Source organism: Carassius auratus, unplaced genomic scaffold, assembly GCF_003368295.1.
Source record: "Carassius auratus strain Wakin unplaced genomic scaffold, ASM336829v1 scaf_tig00215772, whole genome shotgun sequence".
NCBI lineage: Eukaryota > Metazoa > Chordata > Actinopteri > Cypriniformes > Cyprinidae > Carassius > Carassius auratus.
In genome coordinates, this window is record NW_020528237.1 from 6,746 (window position 1) to 29,038 (window position 22,293).

A 22,293-nucleotide genomic window follows, 5' to 3' on the forward strand; every position below is an offset into this window, starting at 1 on the left:
GGTGTGGAGAAAATATAAGCACAGGCTCATAAACTTGACATTTATCCTGATTGAATTTGTTCTAAGAAATGTACATATCTTCATTAGTACTAAACTTTCACATGTGAATATTCAATATTTTCATTAATTTTCCCAGACTGCAGTCACATATAATACATCGGTGAGGCAAAGCTGACGTCTATTTGTGAAAATGTGCTTTGATGCGCTTATTTGAAAACTTGTGATTAAAGCGGTAGAACCACCGTTTTGGATGGCCACCTACTGTAATTGCACATATTCATAAAGTCTGTTCTGACTCTGTGAATATTACATATTTGACCCAACAAGATCCTGACAAGATCAGAATGACAAATATGCACAATATGTTTTATTGAATAATCAACACATGATGTGATATACAAAACAAAAAAACTAATGTGATGTGGACTGTTTCTCTATGTTTTTGTAGGTTGTCTGGCTGTATGGTGACAGAGGAAGGCTGTTGTTATGTGTCTTCAGCTCAGACTTCAAACCCCTCATGCTTGAGAGAGCTGGATCTAAGCTATAATCACCTGGGAGATTCAGGGGTCAAACTGCTCTCTGAAAAACTGGAGGCCCCAAACTGCTCACTGGATAAATTCAAGTATGTCAAGCAGGAAGTGGTTTAAGGTTTTATTGTTTAAACTTTTTAGTGTTCCTTGGTATATCTATATGAGTCTAGGAGTTTTTAGAGGATGCAACAATATTTTAGAATTTAAAGAGCAGTAAACAGTAAAACAACAAAAATAGCAGCCTTCTCCAGAAACAAACATATTCAAAATGATAACTTATTTTGCAAACATTAACAACTTGTAAATGAAGGAACAAAAAAGCCCTAACTTTAAAGTTGGACATTGTATATCCATTTTTCACAAGTTGGTATGATTCTTTAGTACAACATACAACATCAAATTTTGGATACATTTCTCAATGGTCATTTAAAAAAAACACCCTTGTAACTTGTCAAAAACAACTCTGTTCCCCATTAGCCGTGTTTCTTTAAATTATATTGAGCTACTGTTCACCCCACCCCACTCTTTCATTTGTGTGTTTGTGTGTGTATTTGTGTGTGTTTGGTGCTGTTACCATCAAAAATTGAAACTAATCCACTGCCTCCTCAGTGCCTCTGATATCAGGAAAAAATGAAGACTCTTAACGTTCAATTTTGCATCCAACTACAAAACACCTGCATATCTTCCGAAGTTTCTGTGTTGCTCAATCTGTATGACTGAATCTGTGCATGTGAGCTGCAGTGAAGACTGCACATTAGTTTGGAACATTTGTGCAATGATCACCTACCGGCAATGTAAAGGTGATTTTATTAATATATTAGAATGAGGACATTACAATATTAATATATGATGACTTTGTGCACTGATGTTTTTAATTTTATTAATGAAAAACATGGGACAATTTTCAACACCAAAATCTGTCAAGCACATCTCACAAGCAAACCATACACTCATTCACATCCATCTCTTCACTCTTTGAGACAGAAATCTCCAAACTCATTCTTTCTAATCATCCTACTACTTGTCCGCTTGATCCAATTCCATCTCATCTCCTTTAAGACATTTCTCCTGCAGTTGTACCTGCACTCACTCACATCATTAACATATCCCTCCACACTGGTGTTTTTCCCACAACATTTAGAGAGGCTCGTATAGCTCCACTACTTTAAAAACCAACCCTCAACCCATCTCTTTTAGAGAACTACAGACCAGTTTCCCTTCCTTTCATTGCAAAAAAAGAAATTTCCCAGCATCGCTAAAAACCATTTCAGAGCATTTGCTTTTAGACCTACCCAAAACTCTGATCTAGATAATAGTAAGGAGTGTTCTATGGTAACAAAAGCAGGCGATAAATCTAAAAGAATAAGGACCACAGAGTCCCCGGAATCAGTGGAAGGGTACATATCATTTAACACCCTCAAAAGGGCGGAGTCAGTGCTGTGAGCAGACTTAAAACCAGATTGAAAAACCTTATAAATAGAATTACTAGTCAAAAAGTGTTGAAGTTGAAAAACATTTGAAATGAAAGGCAAAACAGAAATTGGATGAAACATTTTTAGAACAGCGGGGCCCAGTGAAGGCTTATTGAGCAGAGGAGTGACTATAGGGACTTTAAGGTTGGCAGGAACAGAGCCATTTCGGAGACACTTATTAATAAGAAACCGCAAACCTGGCCCAATCAAATAAATAATTAATTTTAAATATTTGGGGTGAATGATATCACTAGAACAGAATGAGTGTTTAAGATTGTCAATTACCTCCTTCAATTTCTGGAGATTGATGGGTTCAAAAGCATCCAAAATGCAGAGGAAGATGGCATGTATGGAGAGATGGTTAAAGTTAGGCCCAATCCCAATTCTACCCCTTAGCCCTTCCCCTTTCCCCTACCCCTCCGTTTTGTGCATTCACATGAAGAGGTAGTGGTGTCTTGATTCTCTTTTGGTTGGAGGGGTAGGGGAAGGGTAAGGGCCAGACAGCCCTCAAAATTAAGATTTTTTTGGGACCACACTTCAAACGATGGGGTATGAATTATCTCGGCAACATGGCTGCTTGAGTGAACAAAAATACACAAATGTAAGCATTTTGGGCATTAATGAAGATTTTTATGAAAAGTAATCATTTGTTTTAGGTTACATTCAATTGTGAGTTCATATTAACAGTCATATTACTCAAAGAAATGTTAGGAAAAAAATTGCTAACATTTGCTAATTTCATATCATTATAGACTGTAGATAGTAGGCTACCACAACATATTTTCATGACTGATCAGGGTGATAACCACCATAGACATTGAGGAGGGCTAGTCCCCCCAATAATTAGAAATCACTAAACCCTTTTCTCAAACAGTGAGCGAGAGAGAGAGAGAGAGAGAGAGAGATGGAAGTTGCGTGTATGCGCGTCTATGCGTATCTTTTTTTTAGAGTGAGTTTACTTAAAAACAGTGATTTTATCCTCTCGCTGCTGTCAAATATAATGTAGCAATTCAGTATTTAAACTGATTTAACCCCTTAATAAAAGTCGTGGGGCAGCAATGAGAAGTTTTTCTCCTAGATGTGAAAGTGAAAAAAGTGAAAGTGTTGTGACATACAGCCAAGTATGGTGACGCATTCTCGGGGTTCAGTGCCTTGCTCAACAACACCTCAGTCATGGTATTGAGGGTGGAGAGAGCACTGAAAATGTACTTCCCTCACCTACAATTCCTACCGGCCCGAGACTCAAACTCACAACCCTTTGATTGCGGGTCCAACTCTCTAACCATTCGGCCATGACTTCCCGTGGTCTTCCCATGGATGTGTGAGATGCACGATTTCCGATATGCGCATGTAAGTAGGCAGCGCATTAAAGGGTTAGTTCACCCAATAATCAAAATTATTTAATTAATAACTCACCCTCATGTTGTTCCAAACCAGTTAGACCTCCATTTATCTTCGGAAAACAGTTTAAGATATTTTAGATTTAGTCCAAGAGCTCTCAGTCCCTCCACTGAATCTGTGTGTATGGTTTACTGTCCATCGCCAGAAAGGTAAGAAAAACATCATCAAAGTAGTTCATGTGACATCAGAGGTTCAGTTAGAATTTATTGAAGCATCGAAAATACATTTTGGTCCAAATAAAGCAAAAACTATGACTTTATTCAGCATTGTCTTCTCTTCCGTGTCTGTTGTGATAGAGTTCCAAACAAAGCAGTTTGTGATATCCGGTTCGCAAACGAATCATTCGATATAACCTAATCTTTTTGAACAAGTTTACCAAATCGAACTGAATCGTTTTAAACGGTTCGCGTCTACAATACGCATTAATCCACAAATGACTTAAGCTGTTAACTTTTTTTTTATGTGGCTGACACTCCATGTGAGTTCAAACAAACCAATATCCTGGAGTAATTCATTTACTCAAACAGTAAACTGACTGAACTGCTGTGAAGAGAGAACTGAAGATGAACACCGAGCCGAGCCAGATAATAAACAAAACATTGACTTGTGCATGAGACAAGAACCAGTTGCATCGGTTTTCAGATCACCAGTAGTTCTTTTGGACAGTTCGATTCAATAGACCAGTTGAAGAAAACGGTTCACCGGTTCTTTTGTGTTCGACGTAATGGTGTCATTAGCAATGATTGCCCTTGATTCAAGCCTTCGGTTTACCTGGGCTCATCAAATTAGCACAGAATCAGTTCAGAATCAATCACCAAAAGAATCAGTTCGGTTCAGACGTTCTGCGGGTCAGTCTGCTTCACACTGAATCACACATGCGCAGTATGAAGACAATACTGAATAAAGTCGTAGTTTTTGCTATTTTTGGACCAAAATGTATTTTCAGTGCTTCAAAAAATTCTAACTGACCCTCTGATGTCACATGGACTACTTTGAGGATGCTTTTCTTACCTTTCTGGACATAGACAGTATACCATACACACAGTTTCAATGGAGGGACTGAGAGCTCTCGGACTAAATCTAAAATATTTATAAACTGAGGTCTCACTTGTTTGGAACGACATGAGGGTGAGTTATTAATTACATAATTTTGATTATTGGGTGAACTACCCTTTAATACAGAACAATAATTAAAGGCTCTAATGTACACATAGACAGTATACCATACACACAGTTTCAATGGAGGGACTGAGAGCTCTCGGACTAAATCTAAAATATTTATAAACTGAGGTCTCACTTGTTTGGAACGACATGAGGGTGAGTTATTAATTACATAATTTTGATTATTGGGTGAACTACCCTTTAATACAGAACAATAATTAAAGGCTCTAATGTACAACAGCACACCAATATATGTGTGCATTGTAGGAGCTAGACGATGTATGATGACGTGTGATGGCATAGTAGTGGTGTCCCAATTCTTTGGGGAATATTTTCAACCCTACCACTTGACACTCTGTTTCAAGGGACAAGGGGATGGGGTAGGTGGAGGGGTAGGGGAAGGGGTATAAAATAGAATTTGGATTGGGCCCTAGTGTGGGGCAGACACCAAGTCTTAAGTTAGCAATTTTTGTCACAAAACAATCTCAAGAAGCTTTCACAGAGAGCATCAGAGGCAACAAGCAAGGTGTTCACAGAATGATAGGTAACAGATTGAATAATTGAAAGCAAAACTGTAGGTGTAGAATGATTAGTTTCAATTAGGTTAGAAAAGTATGCAGCTTTTGCAGACTTAGTTGCAGTATTGTAAGAAGTAAGAGAGTCTCTGAACATTTAAAGAGAAATATGCAGCCTGTCTTGTTTCCATCTACATTCTGCCTTTCTACAGCATTGTCTTAGGAGACGGGCATCAGAGTTTTGCTTGTGAGGCTTAAGGGGGGCAGTTGCTGTCTTAAGCCAGGCAGAGTTCAAGGGTCTCAGCATCCAAGTCAGATAACGGTTGATCCAAGTGCAACTGTAAGCAACATTAAGCAAAACACAAGTTGAAAATTTGTGCTAAAATGTGGAGAGTAGCATTGATAATATTAAGAAACTCGTTTGATAAGGGGTTTCACGGACAGCAGACATGGATATTAAAGTCGCCCACCAATAGAAAGCGATCGTAATTTGAGCATTTAATAATGCCATCTTCGGTGGAGAGATAACAACAGGAGATGAGGACACTCTTTCCAGCGCATGCAGACTTCTACTACTGTGTATAGACCACCAGGGTCGTATATATAATTCCTAAAAGAATTTGCAGATTTCCTCTCAGACCTTTTGGTTACAGTTGATAAAGCAATAATCAGAGATTTTAATATTCACGTTGATAATACAAATGATGCATTAGAACTTGCGTTTACTGACTTAATAAACTCGAGTCAAGCAAAATGTCACCTGGCCCACTCATCGTTTAAATCATATGCTAGATTTAATTATTTCGCATGGAATCGATCTTACTGATATAGATATTGTATCTCAACGTGATGATGTTACCGATCATTTCCTTGTATTGTGCATGCTGCGTATCACTGATATTAACTATATGGCTTCACTTGACTGAGTAGGCTACTCGCTTACTGTGTTGGGTGCACATGCAGAGAGCCGCGTCTCACCTACAGCAACACTAAACCGAGTTCTCCTTTGCGAAGTTCTCCTCGAAGTTCCTCCTGCACCTGAGTGAACATATACAAATCGTAGTTTAAACAAACAGAAAAGGATGTGAAAGAGCTCAATTCAGCACCTGCTGTGTTCTAGTGTTCAGGGCTCAAGCATTTCAAGCACATTAAGCGTTTTTCTCAAAAGCGCTTAAATGATAAATCTTCCTCTTCTGGCTTTTGTACCAACAAATACATACAAAATATGTCAAAATACCCAACTTGGAAACTGTGTTGGGAAAAAACTGTGGTTATGTCTTAAGTAAAAGTAAACAGTTATGAAAGAAATCGGATGTGCACCTCTATAATAGATGCACTGTTTCTTAAAGTGACATCACCTAATTTACTATCCGCTGTAGGTATCTTTAATGTTCTGAAAATGAAAGTAAATCACTCACTGCTCTTGAATGAATTATTTTGTAGTTTTAACAAAAATTTATCCACAGCCAAACCAAAAATGATTCAGACACCAGTTATAAATATTTATATTTTTTTACTAGTGAGTGCAGGACACTATAGTTCACTATAGTACTGTTAGTGAGTATAGCAAAATAAAGCAAACTGGGATGTATTATACCCAAAAATTCTTCATATTTTAGACTACCAGTGAAATTGATTAAAAAAAAAAAAAATAGGGACTAAATATTATTCAGACACTTTGACCTCACCATGTTTTGCTTAAGTGTTTTTTTTTTCTGAATTGCTAATGCAACATTTTCACACCATAGACTGAACAAAATTAAGCATTGCTTTACTGGTGATACACAGCCCTACTAGCAACCACCCCATGTACTCTAGCAACTGCACTGCAACACCCTAGACTGAATGTGACTCTGTGTTTTCTAGTGTGGATAATGGAGGAAAATCCAGGATTACAGCAGGACTACAGAAATGTATGTCTAAATACACACACACACACTCTCTCTCTCTCTCTCTCTCTCTCTCACGCACACACACTGCATTGTGGGGGTCACCTGTCAGAATAGCTACATAATTGGGAACACCCTTTCATATGATCCTACAGACATAAAAATAATTAGGTAACACTTTAAAATAATGGTCCGTTGTTAATAAGTAACTACGCAGGAAGTAATAGGTAGTACTACATTAACACTTAACTTAATACTATTAACTAATATAGAAGCAAGATTAACTAAGCAGTAAGTAATAGCTCATTTAGGACATAGGTAGTTCCTTATTAGGTATTTGATAATTACTAAAGAAAAATATCGTCATTGAGAACTACTTTGGAACTATGGCCAACTAATGAAGAATAACCAATTAATTATTAATCACAACAGCTACGTCTATAAAGTGAACAATTAGCTTCTTTATGGAAACGTATATATATATATATATATATATATATATATATATATATATATATATATATATATATATATATATATAGCCTATCCATATGATATATTTTATGAGCTCTATTAAGTTCAATGTCTCCAACTCTAATAACTTTAACATTAGTGATATTATGCTGGGGAGGGCTTCTCTTTAGGAAGTGACAATAAATAATGATGTTCTCTTGTCAAAACATATTTGCATCCTTCATGAAAACATTGACTGCATTTATAGTGTCAAGCACAAAACAACATCTTCCAGATTACAATATCTGGTAGAATATCACTAGCTCCTCACAGAAATATATGGCTGTACAGTATGTGTCAGATAATTTCATTGTAAATTACTTGTGAAATCCATGACTCATTACTCGAGTGTTCAACGTGATCTCATGAGAATACGACATGGTTTACGGCACTGATATCGAACGCTCATTGGTCCTCATCCAATTCGTCACAGATTGCGACATGTTGTGTTTCAGTTTATGACACTTGAGTACTGCGCCAGTGCGCCTTCACGGAGAGAAGACAGATACATAATTTCATGGATTAATAAATTAAATTCTGCTCTGTACCCTATAAAACTATTACCTCCATATAGAGGACTGCGACTGGAACTCATCAAAAGTGGTACCAAAAGTAGTTCAAATGATAATATTTTTGCAAAAAATTATTAACGTTACGTTTGTTTGTTTGTTATTTGTTTATTTATAACATTAACGTTATGTAGTTTTAAGAAATGTTGTCTTTAAAATAAAAAATCTTTCACTTTAAAGTGAAATCTTTCACTTTAAAATAATGGTCCAGATCACTAGTAGTTCATGCGAACTGACAAGGTAACGCTTGAGTAATTAGTCAGGTGTTAACATGTTTTTCACTTTAAAATAATGGTCCAGATCACTATTAGTTCCTGCGGATTGACAACCCTTACGAAAATTAACCATGGTTTTACTACAAATAAAACCAAAAAACCATGGTTACTATAGTTAAACCATGGTAACCACAAAATAACCACGGTATTGCTATATTAACCATAGTTTAACCATGGTATTTGTAGTAAATCTGTGGTTGTACAAATGGTGGTCAACACGCCAAAAAACCATGGGTTACTACAGTTTTACTATAATAAAACCATGGTTATTTTTCATAAGGGAAGGTAACGCTTGAGTATTTAGTCAGGAGTTAACATGTTTTTCACTTTAAAATAATGGGCCAGATCACTAGTAGTTCCTGCGGACTGACAAGGTAACACTCGAGTAAGGAGCCATGGATTTCACAAGTAATTTACAATAAAATTATCTAACACATACTGTACAGCCATATATTTCTGTGAGGAACTAGTGATATTCTACCAGACATTGTAATCTGGAAGATGTTGTTTTGTGCTTAACACTATAAATGCAGTCAATGTTTTCATGAAGGATGCAAACATGTTTTGACAAGAGAACATCATTATTTATTGTCACTTCCTAAAGAGAAGCCCTCCCCAGCATAATATCACTAACGTTAAAGTTATTAGAGTTGGAGACATTGAACTTAATGGAGCTCATAAAATATATCATATGGATAGGCTATATATATATATATATATATATATATATATATATATATATATACACACACACACACACACACACACACACACACACACACACACACACACACAAGTTTCCATAAAGAAGCTAATTGTTCACCTTATAGACGTAGCTGTTGTGATTAGTAATTAATTAGTTATTCTTCATTAGTTGGCCATAGTTCCAAACTAGTTCTCAATGACAATATTTTTCTTTAGTAATTATCAAATAACTAATAAGGAACTACCTATGTCCTAAATGAGCTATTACTTACTGCTTCGTTAATCTTGCTTCTATATTAGTTAATAGTATTGAGTTAAGTGTTAATGTAGTACTACCTATTACTTCCTGCGTAGTTACTTATTAACAACGGACCATTATTTTAAAGTGTTACCAATAATTATGTGAAAAAACTAAAAAGCATGTTTGCCTCACTTCAGATTACAAATATTTCACTACAAAACTTATAAACCTGAAACAGTTGTTACTTGTGGTGACAACTCAGCTATGCTGTATATCTGGATTCTGCCACACACAACCAATTTATAGTCATTGTGGGGATCGAACTCACACCCATTTTATACTTTTTGTGAAGTTATTACAAAGTAATAAACTGACTTCAACACATTTTTAAAGCAGTCAGTAAAAAGATAATCTACATTGAAAAGAATAGCAGCTCCAAACAAAAAATTTCACAAACCCTTTATTACATAAATGTTGTATATTAAACTATGTGTGTCCTACAAAAAGTCACCTCTCTACCCCACCTGGGTCATCATATGTGTGAAACCTACAATAAGAACTGTTAAAATCTCTCTAGAAGGAGCTGACTCAACTCTTCAACATCAGTTCCAGCAAACAGACAGGAGTGAGTTTGCTGCCCAGGCCACCACAAACTCTCAGATCAACATTGACATATACATCAAGTCTGTCTTGGAGCACATAAACAGGTGTGTGGACAGAGTGACCAAATAAAAGAAATACAAATTCCCTAATCAGAAGCCCTGGATGAACAGATAGGTTCCCCTCCTGCTCAAAGCAATAGATGCAGCCTTCATGTGTGGAGACCGGGAAAATTACAGCTAGTGTTGCCTTCGTCAATGAGATTTATAACGAAATATAATTTTTCACGAGTTCACATCTACGTATATTAATACAGTAAGTTTATGCGTATTTGGCATGCTGTCTGGGTGGAGGGCTCCGAGCTCGGGATGTGGCCCGAACCCAGAGTACTCCCCCCTGTTGTGGTAAGAGTAGATGGATCTATAAGTGAGGAGAAATGGGGTGGAGGAGGGATGCTGAAAACGGTCAATGAACAGAGTTAGGTTCTGCAGTTATTTATACCTTGTCATGAGTTGATTACTGATTGGTCTCCACTTGTGTTAATCAGGGTAATGAACTGCGACTGCTCCTCCCGAACTTTGTTATAAAACAGCATTTCAAGATTTCACATCTACGTATATTAATACAGTAAGGTCATGCGTATTTGGCTTGCTGTCCGGGTAGAGGGCTACGAGCTCGGGATGTGGCCCAAACCCAGAGTACTCCCCCCAAAACAAGAGAGCAAAAGGACAAGCGCCAGACTACGAACCCCCCAAAACGCAGAGATTTGGCGGGCTGACATTTTTAGAAGCATGGTCGTTTGACCAGGAGATCTCGCGTTGCCTCTGGCAGAAGCGGAGGAGCAGGCAGGTCCTGTTGGTTAATAGATGAGGAAGAAGCGGTAACGATGTCGGGAAGACAGGCTCCACCGTCTGCCTGCGAGGTGTAATGATGTGTTGACTAGATGCGTAATGTGTCAGCTGGGAGGCTGAGGCTCGCTGTACAGATAGAGGAAACAAATTATATTCCTGCGCCTACTAGAAGACTGGCTCTCTGGACGAAGAACAGAAAGAGATGGATGCATACTGCGTCCACTGGGAGACTGAGGCTCGCTGGATGGGTAGAGGAAATAAATAGGTCTTTACTGCGTCCGCTGGGAGACTAGGCCTGCTTGACAGACAGAGAAACAAAAATAGATGTTTACTGAGTCCGCTGTGAGACTAGTGCTCGCTGGACCGACAGAGGAGACAAATAGGTATTTACTGTGCCCGCTGAGAGACTAGTGCTCGCTGGACAGGCAGGGGAACCAAATAGATATTTCTGCGTCTGCTGGGAGACTAGTGCTCGCTGTACCGACAGAGGAGACAATAAGATATTTACTGTGTCCGCTGAGAGACTAGTGCTCGCTGGACGGACAGAGGAGACAAGGAGGTATTTTACTGCGTCCGCTGAGAGACTAGTGCTTGCTGGACGGACAAGGGAAACGGAAAGATATATATATTTATTTATTTATTTTTTCTCAGGCGATTATGTTTGAAAACGGTGGGTTATGCAGAGCTGAAAGATCGATTAGGAGTTCTGACCCCGGAATTATCCAAGTAGCCGCTCCAATAGCTAATGCAACAGAGAATGTGGGGCATCGAAGCTGATCATGAACCCTTGTTGAAATTCACTTCGCCTATTTGGGAAAACTGAACGTAATGAAAATCAGAAAATTTGCAACCTTTGTGCATAATCAAGGATTTTTATATATATATATATATATATATATATATATATATATATATATATATATATATATATATATATATATATATATATATATATATAGGGGGGAGGTACAGAAAAAGCTCCTGTGGGAGCAGACACTGCTGCGGCAGTGGAGAGATACAGAAAAGGCTCCTGCGGGAGCAGACACTGCTGAGGCAGTGGGGAGATACGGAAAAGGCTCCTGCAGAAGCAGCTCTGCATTTAACCCATCCAAAGTGCACACACGCAGCAGTGAACACGCACCATGAACGCAACCCAGAGCAGTGGGTAACCATTTATGCTGCGGCGCCTGGGGAGCAGTTGGGGGTTCGGTGCCTTGCTCAAGGACACCTCAGTCATGGTATTGCCTGCCCGAGATTCGAACCCACAACCCTAGGTTTAGGAGTCAACTCTCCAACCACTGGGCCACAACTTCCCCCTCCTTGGCTGTGGGAAGAGTAGACAGGTTAGTAGCATTTGATGGGGCTACCTAAAAAATGAATGCATAGCCTACTGTGTTGCCATCTTAGAAATTGGTTGCCTAATTTGACAATTCCTTAAGCCTTGTCTTTCAGGCCTTTTTTAAACAGCCTCCAAAAATGGATACATTTGGAACACTGGTTTCACGTGGTAGTATAAACTGTGGAAACAGAGGCTTCTGAAAACTATGAATATCATTTAGTCTGTAAAACATGCCAATATACATGATTATGGCAATAACATTAATTGCAGTTATGTGCTATTCACTTCCAAGCAGTTCTAAAGATATTTACTTGCATGCTTTTCATATTACAGTCCTAGAAAGACAACAGAATTTTACTCACGCTTGCTGTCCTGCGGCAAAACGAGGGTAGTGGTGTATTAGATAAATTCTAAGTGATCACGCCAGTAGATGGTGAAATATGTCCCTAAATAAATTGGTCCTGCCAGAATAATTGCATGAAACTTATGTCTGTAAAACCTCAGTGAGGTTTAAACATGCACGGTTAGGCAGATAATATCTTTGGACATTTCAGTGTGGATAACGACTCTGGAAAAAAAAAAAGCTTTAGCTTCGTGGTAAAAATAAAAACTGCATCGTCATCCGACAGAAACTACGTCATAGCCTCATTTAACAAACTTTAAGCCTCCTTTCCACTGCACATGACATTTGTACACGATTGTCGCAGTTCTCCTTCTAGCGGCAGGCATGCAAAACTTTCAAACTGGTCATGCAGCAACTGTTACCTTGACATGTTCACCATGGTAAAATTAATCATTTTAATGAATATAATTTATGAATACATCATGACAAATCAGATGACCCCCAAAATAAAAACAGTAGGTTTTATGGGGCTAAATAATGGTTTAATAATTATTTCTCCCACAATTATTATAAACCACCATTTTACATAAAATGTGTTGAAGAATAATGTCAAAGTTAACAAAATACAGGTAATACTGACATCAACATCCGGTCTGGCGTTCGCACACGGTCTAGTTGCAGAAGTTCAAATATTTGAACGCATCCGAGGCTCAAATCGGATCTGAAATTTCCACATACGTATGTGATCGGAACTCCACGCGGCTCCCACACTACTTTCTAGCCGCAAACCTGTATTTAGCGTCTTAACCTGAAAGTGTATTGATTTATGACGCACGGTCTGCGCCGCTAGAGGAGGCAGCCTCAAACTGCGCCTCGGCTGGAAAAGCCACGGTGAAAGGCTGAGCCGCGGCGGGAAGTGAGAGAGGCTTGCTGCAGTAAGAACTGAGGTGCGGGCTGGTTGAATGCCTGCTGGTGCTGCGATTCCAGCACTCAAAGAGAGCCCGGTCTTGATCGGATCAATCGTGGTGTCAAAAGAGGCGAGCTCAGGCTTTGCATGGCCTATTGGCCACGACGTGTGGCTTGGCAAGAAGAGCAGCTGTCGCAATGACATTTGATGGTGCTCAACGGCCATGTTTAATGATCATAGGTGTCAGCAAAAGTAGTAGATCTGAAAAATCCCTGGTATGGATCTCCTTGCTGAATGGAAAATTGGGTCTGTGATAAGATCACAGACAGAGGAATCGGGATGCTGAAAACAGTCAATGAACAGAGGTAGGTTCTGCAGTTATTTATACCTTGTCATGAGTTGATTACTGATTGGTCTCCACTTGTGTTAATCAGGGTAATGAACTGCGACTGCTCCTCCAGAACTTTGTAATAAAACAGCATTAAATGAACCTTTATCATATAACTGGTTCTCTATCTCTCAAACAAAAAAAAAACAGCTATACAATTTTTAGAAGGAGGGATCAACTGTATTTCTTCATATTACACTCAGCTACATCAATAAAGATTTCTCTCAAACATGTTTGCCAATAAAGTTCTTGTTTTCATGCAAACATAACATATCCAAAACCAACACTTGTCAATACAGTTCTATACTACAAAGATTCCCATTGCTACCATACACAAATAACCCATATTAAATGGTAACCGTTCTCAAATCAAGTCAATACAATCAATAAAACAACAGTAGTAGAAATCAAACATTAACCCAAGGTAAAATAAACCACAGAAACCCTTATAATTGTAAAGAATACTGATTGTTGTGATAAAGTCCAGACACATAACATGAAGTGTCCCATAGGCCCAGGTACATCAGTCTCTTCTTCAATGATAGCACCTCCACATTATTCCCATAGCATGAGTTGATGTATAAGGAAAAGGAAGCCCATAACCAAAATCCTTCTACAAAAAAAAAAAAATACAAACATTCAGGGAAATCCTATTCTTAAGTTTTGTGATGGACAACCTCCAATTACTGTTGCCTCAGAACTACATTTGACACATATACATAGAAGCATGAACATCAAAATTATTCAGAAAACCATTTAGTAGTTGCAATCAAGCATTACTTACAATTGAGCAGCAAACAACCAAGTTTCTCAATAAAGATGATCTCCCAGTACAGAGAAGTAACACAAGGCACACCATGCTGTCCTCTGTCTCACTCTACTACTTCCTCAGCTTTTATAGCACCCATGGAGCACACTATGAAAACTACACCCATTTAAAACCTTGTACAGTTCATGACACTGTTACATACCCTTCCCCTCATTGGAAGGCTTAACATAACCATGGAAAGGCTTCAGATTCTGTACATGAAACGTGTCTGGATGGTCAGGGTAATCCAAGAATGCAACAGAACAATTAACTGGACCCAAACACTTTAGAATTTTGGCTGGACCTTTCCACTTGGCAGCTAGTTTTGACATGAAACCTTCACTGGCCCGTGACAAGGGATGAGTGCGCACCCATACCAGCTCCCCAACTTGATACTTAGCATGTTTTTCTCCGGTTATAATAATGCCTTTGCTTCCTTTGAGCTTGCTCCACATTCTCTCTCACCGACTTCAGTAGGTTCTCATATCGTTCCAGTACTGCATAAGCAGGGTTACTGGGGTCAGGTGGACTTGACAGGGCTCGCTCTAATGGTCCTTTCAATTTTCGCCCTAAAGCGATTTCGGCAGGTGTAAATCTAGTGCTTTCTTGCCAGGCTGTATTAATGGCAAATCGGAATTCCGCAAACCATCGATCCCAATGACGATGATGTTCATTCACGTAAGAGGCTATCATAGTTTTAAGCGTACGGTTAATACACTCTGTGAGATTAGTTTGAGGATGACTGGCAGTGGTAAGTTTTTGGGTTACCCCCCATTGCTTGCATACTAAATTCAAGAGGTGCGAGGTAAACTGTGCTCCTCTATCAGAAACCAAATAGAGTGGAGTACCCCATCGAGTAAAAATTTCATTTACCAGGATATGAGCTATTTGTGGCGCTTTAGCTACATGAAGAGGAAACAACTCAACCCATTTTGAGCAGTAGTCTACTACCACCAAAAGATACTCGTTTTGCCTTGGACTTTTAGGAAATGGTCCCATCAGGTCAACTCCGAGCATATATCCTGGCTCCACCGCTGGGGTGTTCTGCAAGTAACCAGACAACTTGGATATAGAGGGTTTATACATTTGGCACACTTGACACTCTTTACAGTGCTTCCAAACATCCGAGCGTAAACTGGGCCAATACACCATATCCAACAATATCAAAAGGGTTTTGAGCCGACCAAAGTGACCACTCAAAGGACTGTCATGGGCGTATTTCAAGAAGTCTTCACGTAAACATTCTGGTACCACCAACTGAAATTTCTGACCTTTCTGTCCATCAGGGATCACTGCGGAATAAAAAGCCATTCTATACAACATAATGGATTCTTGATGCATTGATATCTGTTTGAGTGCATGTCTTATCAACTAGTTCTTTTATTTCAGTATCCTCTTTCTGCGCTTTGGCAATTTCCTCCCAATCCACAGGTAGACTTGAGGGTGTTACTAGTGAACTTGCAGACCTCACCTGCCGCACCATGTTCACCATCGCTTTATCTTCCAGACTTCGGGATAATGTATCCGGGACCACATTGCATTGACCTTTGCGATATCGAACTGTAAATTCAAACTCCTGCAGCCGTATAGCCCAACGGGTCAATCTTGATGATGGTTTGGGGTGATTAAAAACCCAAGTCAACGCTACGTGATCAGTTATAACTTCAAATGGTCTACCTTCCAAGTAGGGTCGCCACTTCTCCACAGCCCACAAAACAGCACAGCACTCTTTCTCAGATACAGAGTATGCTCTTTCAGCCCCCTGAAGTAAGCGAGAAGCATAAGCTATAACGTGTTCTTCTCCTTCTACGTCCTGAGTCAAAACTGCTCCCAGCCCTTTCTCACTGGCATCTGTCTGGACCTTAAATTGCTTGGTAAAGTCTGGGGAAATCAGGACAGGGGTTTGAGTTAGATCATTGTTAATTATTTAAAATGCCTCTTGACAAGATTCTGTCCAAGCCCAAGTGGCTCCCTTCTTTTTTAAAGCATGTAGAGGGGCCGCTTTTTCTGAAAATCGGGGTACAAATCGATGATACCACCCAGCAAGCCCTAAAAACCGTTGCACATCCTTCAGAGACTGAGGCACAGGAAACTGACTTACTGATACTATCTTAGCAGGATCAGTCTTAATGCCTTCGCCTGAGATCACATGGCCCAGAAAAGTAAGAGACTTTTTCATCAGGTTACACTTTTTAAGGTTTAACGTCAGACCAGCTTGATGGAGGCAGCGGAATACTTGTCCGAGGTGTAGCAGGTGTTCATTCTCATCCTTTGAGCATACCACAATATCATCTATATATACAAAACAGCACTTTCCCTTGATTTTGCGCTGTGCACATTCCATTAAACGCTGAAAGGAGGCTGCAGCATTTTTGAGGCCAAAAGGTAGACCTAAAAACTCAAATAGCCCTGAAGATGTCACAAAAGCAGTTTTACGTATACTTTCTGGCTCCAGCTCCACCTGCCAGTATCCACTTTTGAGATCTAATGTACTGAATATTCTTGCTCCATGTAAAGATCCCACAATGTCCTGGATTTGGGGCATCGGATAAGCATCCAAATGAGTTTTTGAGTTCAATCCACGAAAATCTACACAAAACCTAGATCCACCATCTTTCTTGGGAACAATAACAACAGGAGAAGCCCATGGGGAGTTGGAAGGTTGAATTATATTATTGGCTAACATCTCCTTTATCTCTTTGACAAATGAATCATTGTTTCTCTATAGATACACAGTAGGCTCTCCTACGGATAGGAATTTCATCTATAGTGTTGATGCAGTGCTTGATTACAGAAGAGTGTCCTACCACATTTGTGCAAACCGTAGGCCATTCACTCATCAACTTCTCTAAGTGATTCTGGAACTCTGAGGTGGTATCTGCTTGGAGAGCTAGCTGTTGAACCCTTGGGACTTTTGATGTTACTTCTTCATTAGACAAAGCCAGATAAAAGGACACCAAGGAGTCGGAAAGGGATTTGGCTGGCAAAAGGGGAAACTTCTAGCTCTCATTTTCCTCTTGAGATATTATGCCATACTGGGCCCTCCGGAAATCCAGCATAATCCCAGCTGAAGTTAAGAAATCCATTCCCAGAATTATTGGTACTGTCAGATCTGAATCTCTTAACACATACAACATTAACTTTAGCTTTTGTCCTTGCAGCTCACATTCCCAGTTTGACATGCCTACGGAAGAATGCATTTGCCCATTGGCTAACATGAATGTCTGCCCTTTGCTTGGGTTCCACTGCTCCTGTCCTTTAAGCTGATTCCAGCAGGACTCTTGAATTAGAGAGAGGGTGCTCCCAGTATCTACCATTGCCTGAAAATATCGACCTCTTAGTAATATGGGTAAAGTCACCATTTTCAATTCATACTGACTTGGAATTGAAACAGACTGAATTACACGAGTGTTAGCATGGGTCAACTTATGGACAGGGTCTCGGTCATTAGGAGTCTTTTTCTTCTGCAACTCAGAATTAGCCTGGCTCCAATATCGTTTGGATTCTTCAAAATCTTTCTCAATTTGGGTCCCTATCCTGACCAATTCACTAACACCTCTCACTGTTCCACATAACAAGCTGACAAGACGAGGATTACAGTTTCTTAATATGGCTTGTACCATTTCTCTCTCTGGCATGTCCTTCTTCCATCTTAGGCACAATGCCCTGTAATGGAATGCAAAGTCACGTATACTCTCTTTAGACCCCTGTTTCCTCTCCAGCAGCCTTCTTTCAGCTTCAGCTTCATAATCGTCATTTAAAAATGAGCAAAGAAATATTTCTTTAAACTGATTCCATGTCAATACAGTTCTTTTCTCTGCTAACCACCAATCTTTTGCCGTACCCTTCAATACTGAAGTAAGAGCAGCGAGAATTTCAGAGTCACTCAAGGGTCGACTGGCCAAATATTCTTCACACCGCCCGACAAAAGACACCGGATCAATCTCTCCCTCACTTCCAAAATGGGGAAACTCTACTTTAACAGGGGGAAGATACGCGGCTGCAGGTACAGTTTCAGTGTTGGTTAATAAATGCTGAGATGATGGAATGGCATGGGTCTTCCTCACACCTGGACGTGTTATGGTCGAATACTGCTCAGGAGCTGATGTTACTGGTACCCAGGATCTTAGCTTGTTATCAATCTGTATATCTCTCCTTTTTAGACAGTCGACCATAGACTTCCCCAAGTCTTGTATACTCAGTTCTACGATTTGTTTAACTCTGTCACACTCTCTGTCGATGTGATAGGCCAACTTTTCCTCCAGGGATCTACACTGAACATCAAGATCTGCTTGTGAACAGCACTGGCTCACCTTCTGAATACAATCTGCACTGCACTTCTCCAGGATGACAACCCGTCCTTTTAACTCCTCTATTACTGCCTGTAGGGACAAGTTCAAGTCAGCTTCCTCCCTTTCATCAGGTAGTAGAGGCGTTGTAGAACAAGGTGGTGGATCTGTATCTGCAATGGAATCATCCTCTTCAGAATTAATATACAGCTCACTCAATGTATTTATGAGTTCTTTAACAGGTTCTCTACGTGTCACAAATGGGCCAGCTGTAAAATCAGGATTGGGCACGCTCTCATCCTTCTCACCAGGACTTAAGTCTTCCATTTCTTATTCTGCATACCAGAGTAATTAAGAATGAATACAGATTTGTCCCTGTTCGGGCGCCATCTATAACTGGTTCTCTATCTCTCAAACAAAAAAAAAACAGCTATACAATTTTTAGAAGGAGGGATCAACTGTATTTCTTCATATTACACTCAGCTACATCAATAAAAATTTCTCTCAAACATGTTTGCCAATTAAGTTCTTGTTTTCATGCAAACATAACATATCCAAAACCAACACTTGTCAATACAGTTCTACACTACAAAGATTTCCATTGCTACCATACACAAATAACCCATATTAAATGGTAACCGTTCTCAAATCAAATCAATACAATCAATGACCAAAAAAAAAAAAAACATTCAGGGAAATCCTATTCTTAAGTTTTGTGATGGACAACCTCCAATTACTGTTGCCTCAGAACTACATTTGACACGTATACATAGAAGCATGAACATCAAAATTATTCAGAAAACCATTTAGTAGTTGCAATCAAGCATTACTTACAATTTAGCAGCAAACAACCAAGTTTCTCAATAAGGATGATCTCCCAGTACAGAGAAGTAACACGAGGCACACCATGCTGTCCTCTGTCTCACTGTTCTTCTTCTTCTTCTTCTTCTGAATTTTTATGGCGGTTGGCAAACCAGCTTATGGTGCATTACCGCCACCTACCAAACTGGAGTGTGGAGCCCAGACAAGCAAGGAAATGAAAAAAAAAAAAACTAAATTATCCCGTATAACCCTATGTCTTTAATAAATTTAATAATGGCTCTATACGTCTTCCATTGCTCAAAATTACATTCTAAAAAGCTTTGTATATTGTAAGTGTTAATGTCTCTGTCTCACTCTACTACTTCCTCAGCTTTTATAGCACCCATGGAGCACACTATGACCCCCTGGTGGTGAGGAAGAAAACTACACCCATTTAAAACCTTGTACAGTTCATGACACTGTTACAATCATGTGATGATGACAATGCTGGTCTTGTGACAATGACTTTAATTAAATATATAATGCAATATTGTTGCCGGATAGAAACAAGACTAAATGTGGTTTACAAAATAAAAACTATGCTGAAATATCTCTTCATTGTCATTGACTAAAATCTGACTAAACAAAATGACAACAAACAAAGTTAAGCGGGATTTATACGTTCGCCTGACTTCGAGTGCACATTCCCAAATGGACTAGTCTTTTATTCTTGTCGTGTTCACCGTTGCACTATTCTTTGAAATGACAGAGGACTGACGAGGAGTAACTGTCCTCTAAAACCGTCAGTAATCACAGATGAGAAGAAGCCAATTTGCCATTATGGCCAGTACAAGTCTTGTGATGAATAAGTTGATGAATTAATAATTTCTTTATATACAACTTAAAACAATCTTAAACTATTGGCTGTATTTTGCATTAAACAAGACAACTTCAAACATATAGTGTATAATTAATAGCTAAATGAATTTGAATTATATTTTATACAACAAAAGTAAAACATACTTCAAAGAAACACAAAATATGCAAACATTTTTTTCCAAATGTCACATTTAATTTAATAATCACTCCGCTCCGTGGATAAACTATTTCAGTGTATTTCTTTGTTATATTAAAATAAAAAATAAAATAAAAGGAGAGTTTCAAAGTGGCTTAGGCTATTGTGTGCAAACTTTTTTTATCCTTACCACACGCCAAACTATTAACATTGGCAGCATTAAAAGGTATAATTGCTGCATTCTGCTCTAAAATTTTGTTTGTGATGAAAATAACAGTACACTTTCGTCATATATTTTATCTACAGATCAATGCATTTCTTACAGATTTCTGCTTATTCAAAATCAGAGACAGATGAAGTAGCAATGTAAGATTACTTTTTCAAATGCATTACTGGGAAAGCGACTGCATATGAATGTGCTGAATCTGTTTAAATTATGCTTTAACCCGAAAATATTCAGTAAAAGGAACAGACAAACTCCTTGAGAACTAGCCTGTAACATCCTGCTTGGTTGTTGCCATCATAATAACCTTCTGATCGGAGAGATTCAATTGTACTCGTGATGAAGCGCGCTCTCAAATACTCTTGTCGGGTGAATGCGGCGCTCAGAAAAAGCACATGTCAAAGCAGCACGCAAATGAAACATTTAAAAGCACATGTAAATGAGAGAGTTAATCTAGTGCTGAGTTAACACTGCTGTGAATGATGTGGTGTTGTTCAGTAGCTATATGATGGAGAAGCCAGAACTGCAACTGATAGAATGAGTGCACATTTCTTCAAAAGCAGATTGTAGAGACATTTTTATCATCCATGATCAAAAATCTTCATATCGCACACCCCTAGCTTATAGTTTATTTATATAAAAGGTTGGCTATATTTGTGTATAAAGTTAGGGATCCAAGTGTATTCCCAGTCCCGCCAACTCCAGCTGTCATTTTTTCCCATCCCGTCCGAATCCCGTGATTAATAGTGATTTTGTTCCCAATCACGCGGGATTCCCACAGGATTCCAGTGACCCGCGGAAATCCCGAAAAAATGTCAGCCTCTACTTCACATTAAACTGGTTCTGTTTCACAAAAAACCCAGGCACAGACGTGCATGTTCGGAAGCGGAGCTATTCGGAAAGTTACAAAAATTGCTGTGCACTGGGCACAAGAATGATCACTGATACGCCCTGCGATTCACTGAATGAGCCGTTTAACATCAAATCTGCGCTGGATATTAATATCCACTATCCAGTATAGTGAAAACACTGTCAATTAGCACAGTAACAAAATCAGCAGTTAAAGACATTAACTCGTGAGCACAAAACACAAGAAACTTCTCTTTTCAATATGAATAAGGCTTTATTAGATAAACGCACTCACACAAAAACAAGTTGCAGGAAGATCGAAAGTTAGGGAAAGATGAGTTTAAGAGAATGGAAATGTGGAATCCCAAGTTTACAGCAATACGTTAAATTGCATAGACATGAACAGCCTTTAATCACTTAATTAACCTTCGCATTTAGTTCCTTAATGAGGTTAAAATTATATCAGATACACCAGTACAAATCAGAGTCTGGAGGTAGTACTTGTGTCTCCTGTGTAAAGTTGTCGTTGAAAGGGGGTTTCCCGATGTCGCTGATTGGCTGGAAGTTCAGTAGTCGCTGAAGTGACGTCTTGGGAAGCCCGTGGTTGGG

At 39.0% G+C, this 22,293-nt stretch overlaps 1 long non-coding RNA gene across 1 annotated transcript; it reads right to left on the reverse strand.

Annotated features, from left to right (window-relative positions):
- Nucleotides 1-4,732: 4,732 nt before the first annotated feature.
- LOC113095713 (uncharacterized) lies at nucleotides 4,733-20,319 on the reverse strand. The gene is made up of 3 exons (XR_003288399.1): nucleotides 19,631-20,319; nucleotides 6,058-6,117; nucleotides 4,733-5,417 (listed from the first exon to the last, which is right to left on the reverse strand). It is a non-coding gene; the product is annotated as an uncharacterized LOC113095713 (long non-coding RNA).
- Between the last annotated feature and the right edge of the window lie 1,974 nt (nucleotides 20,320-22,293).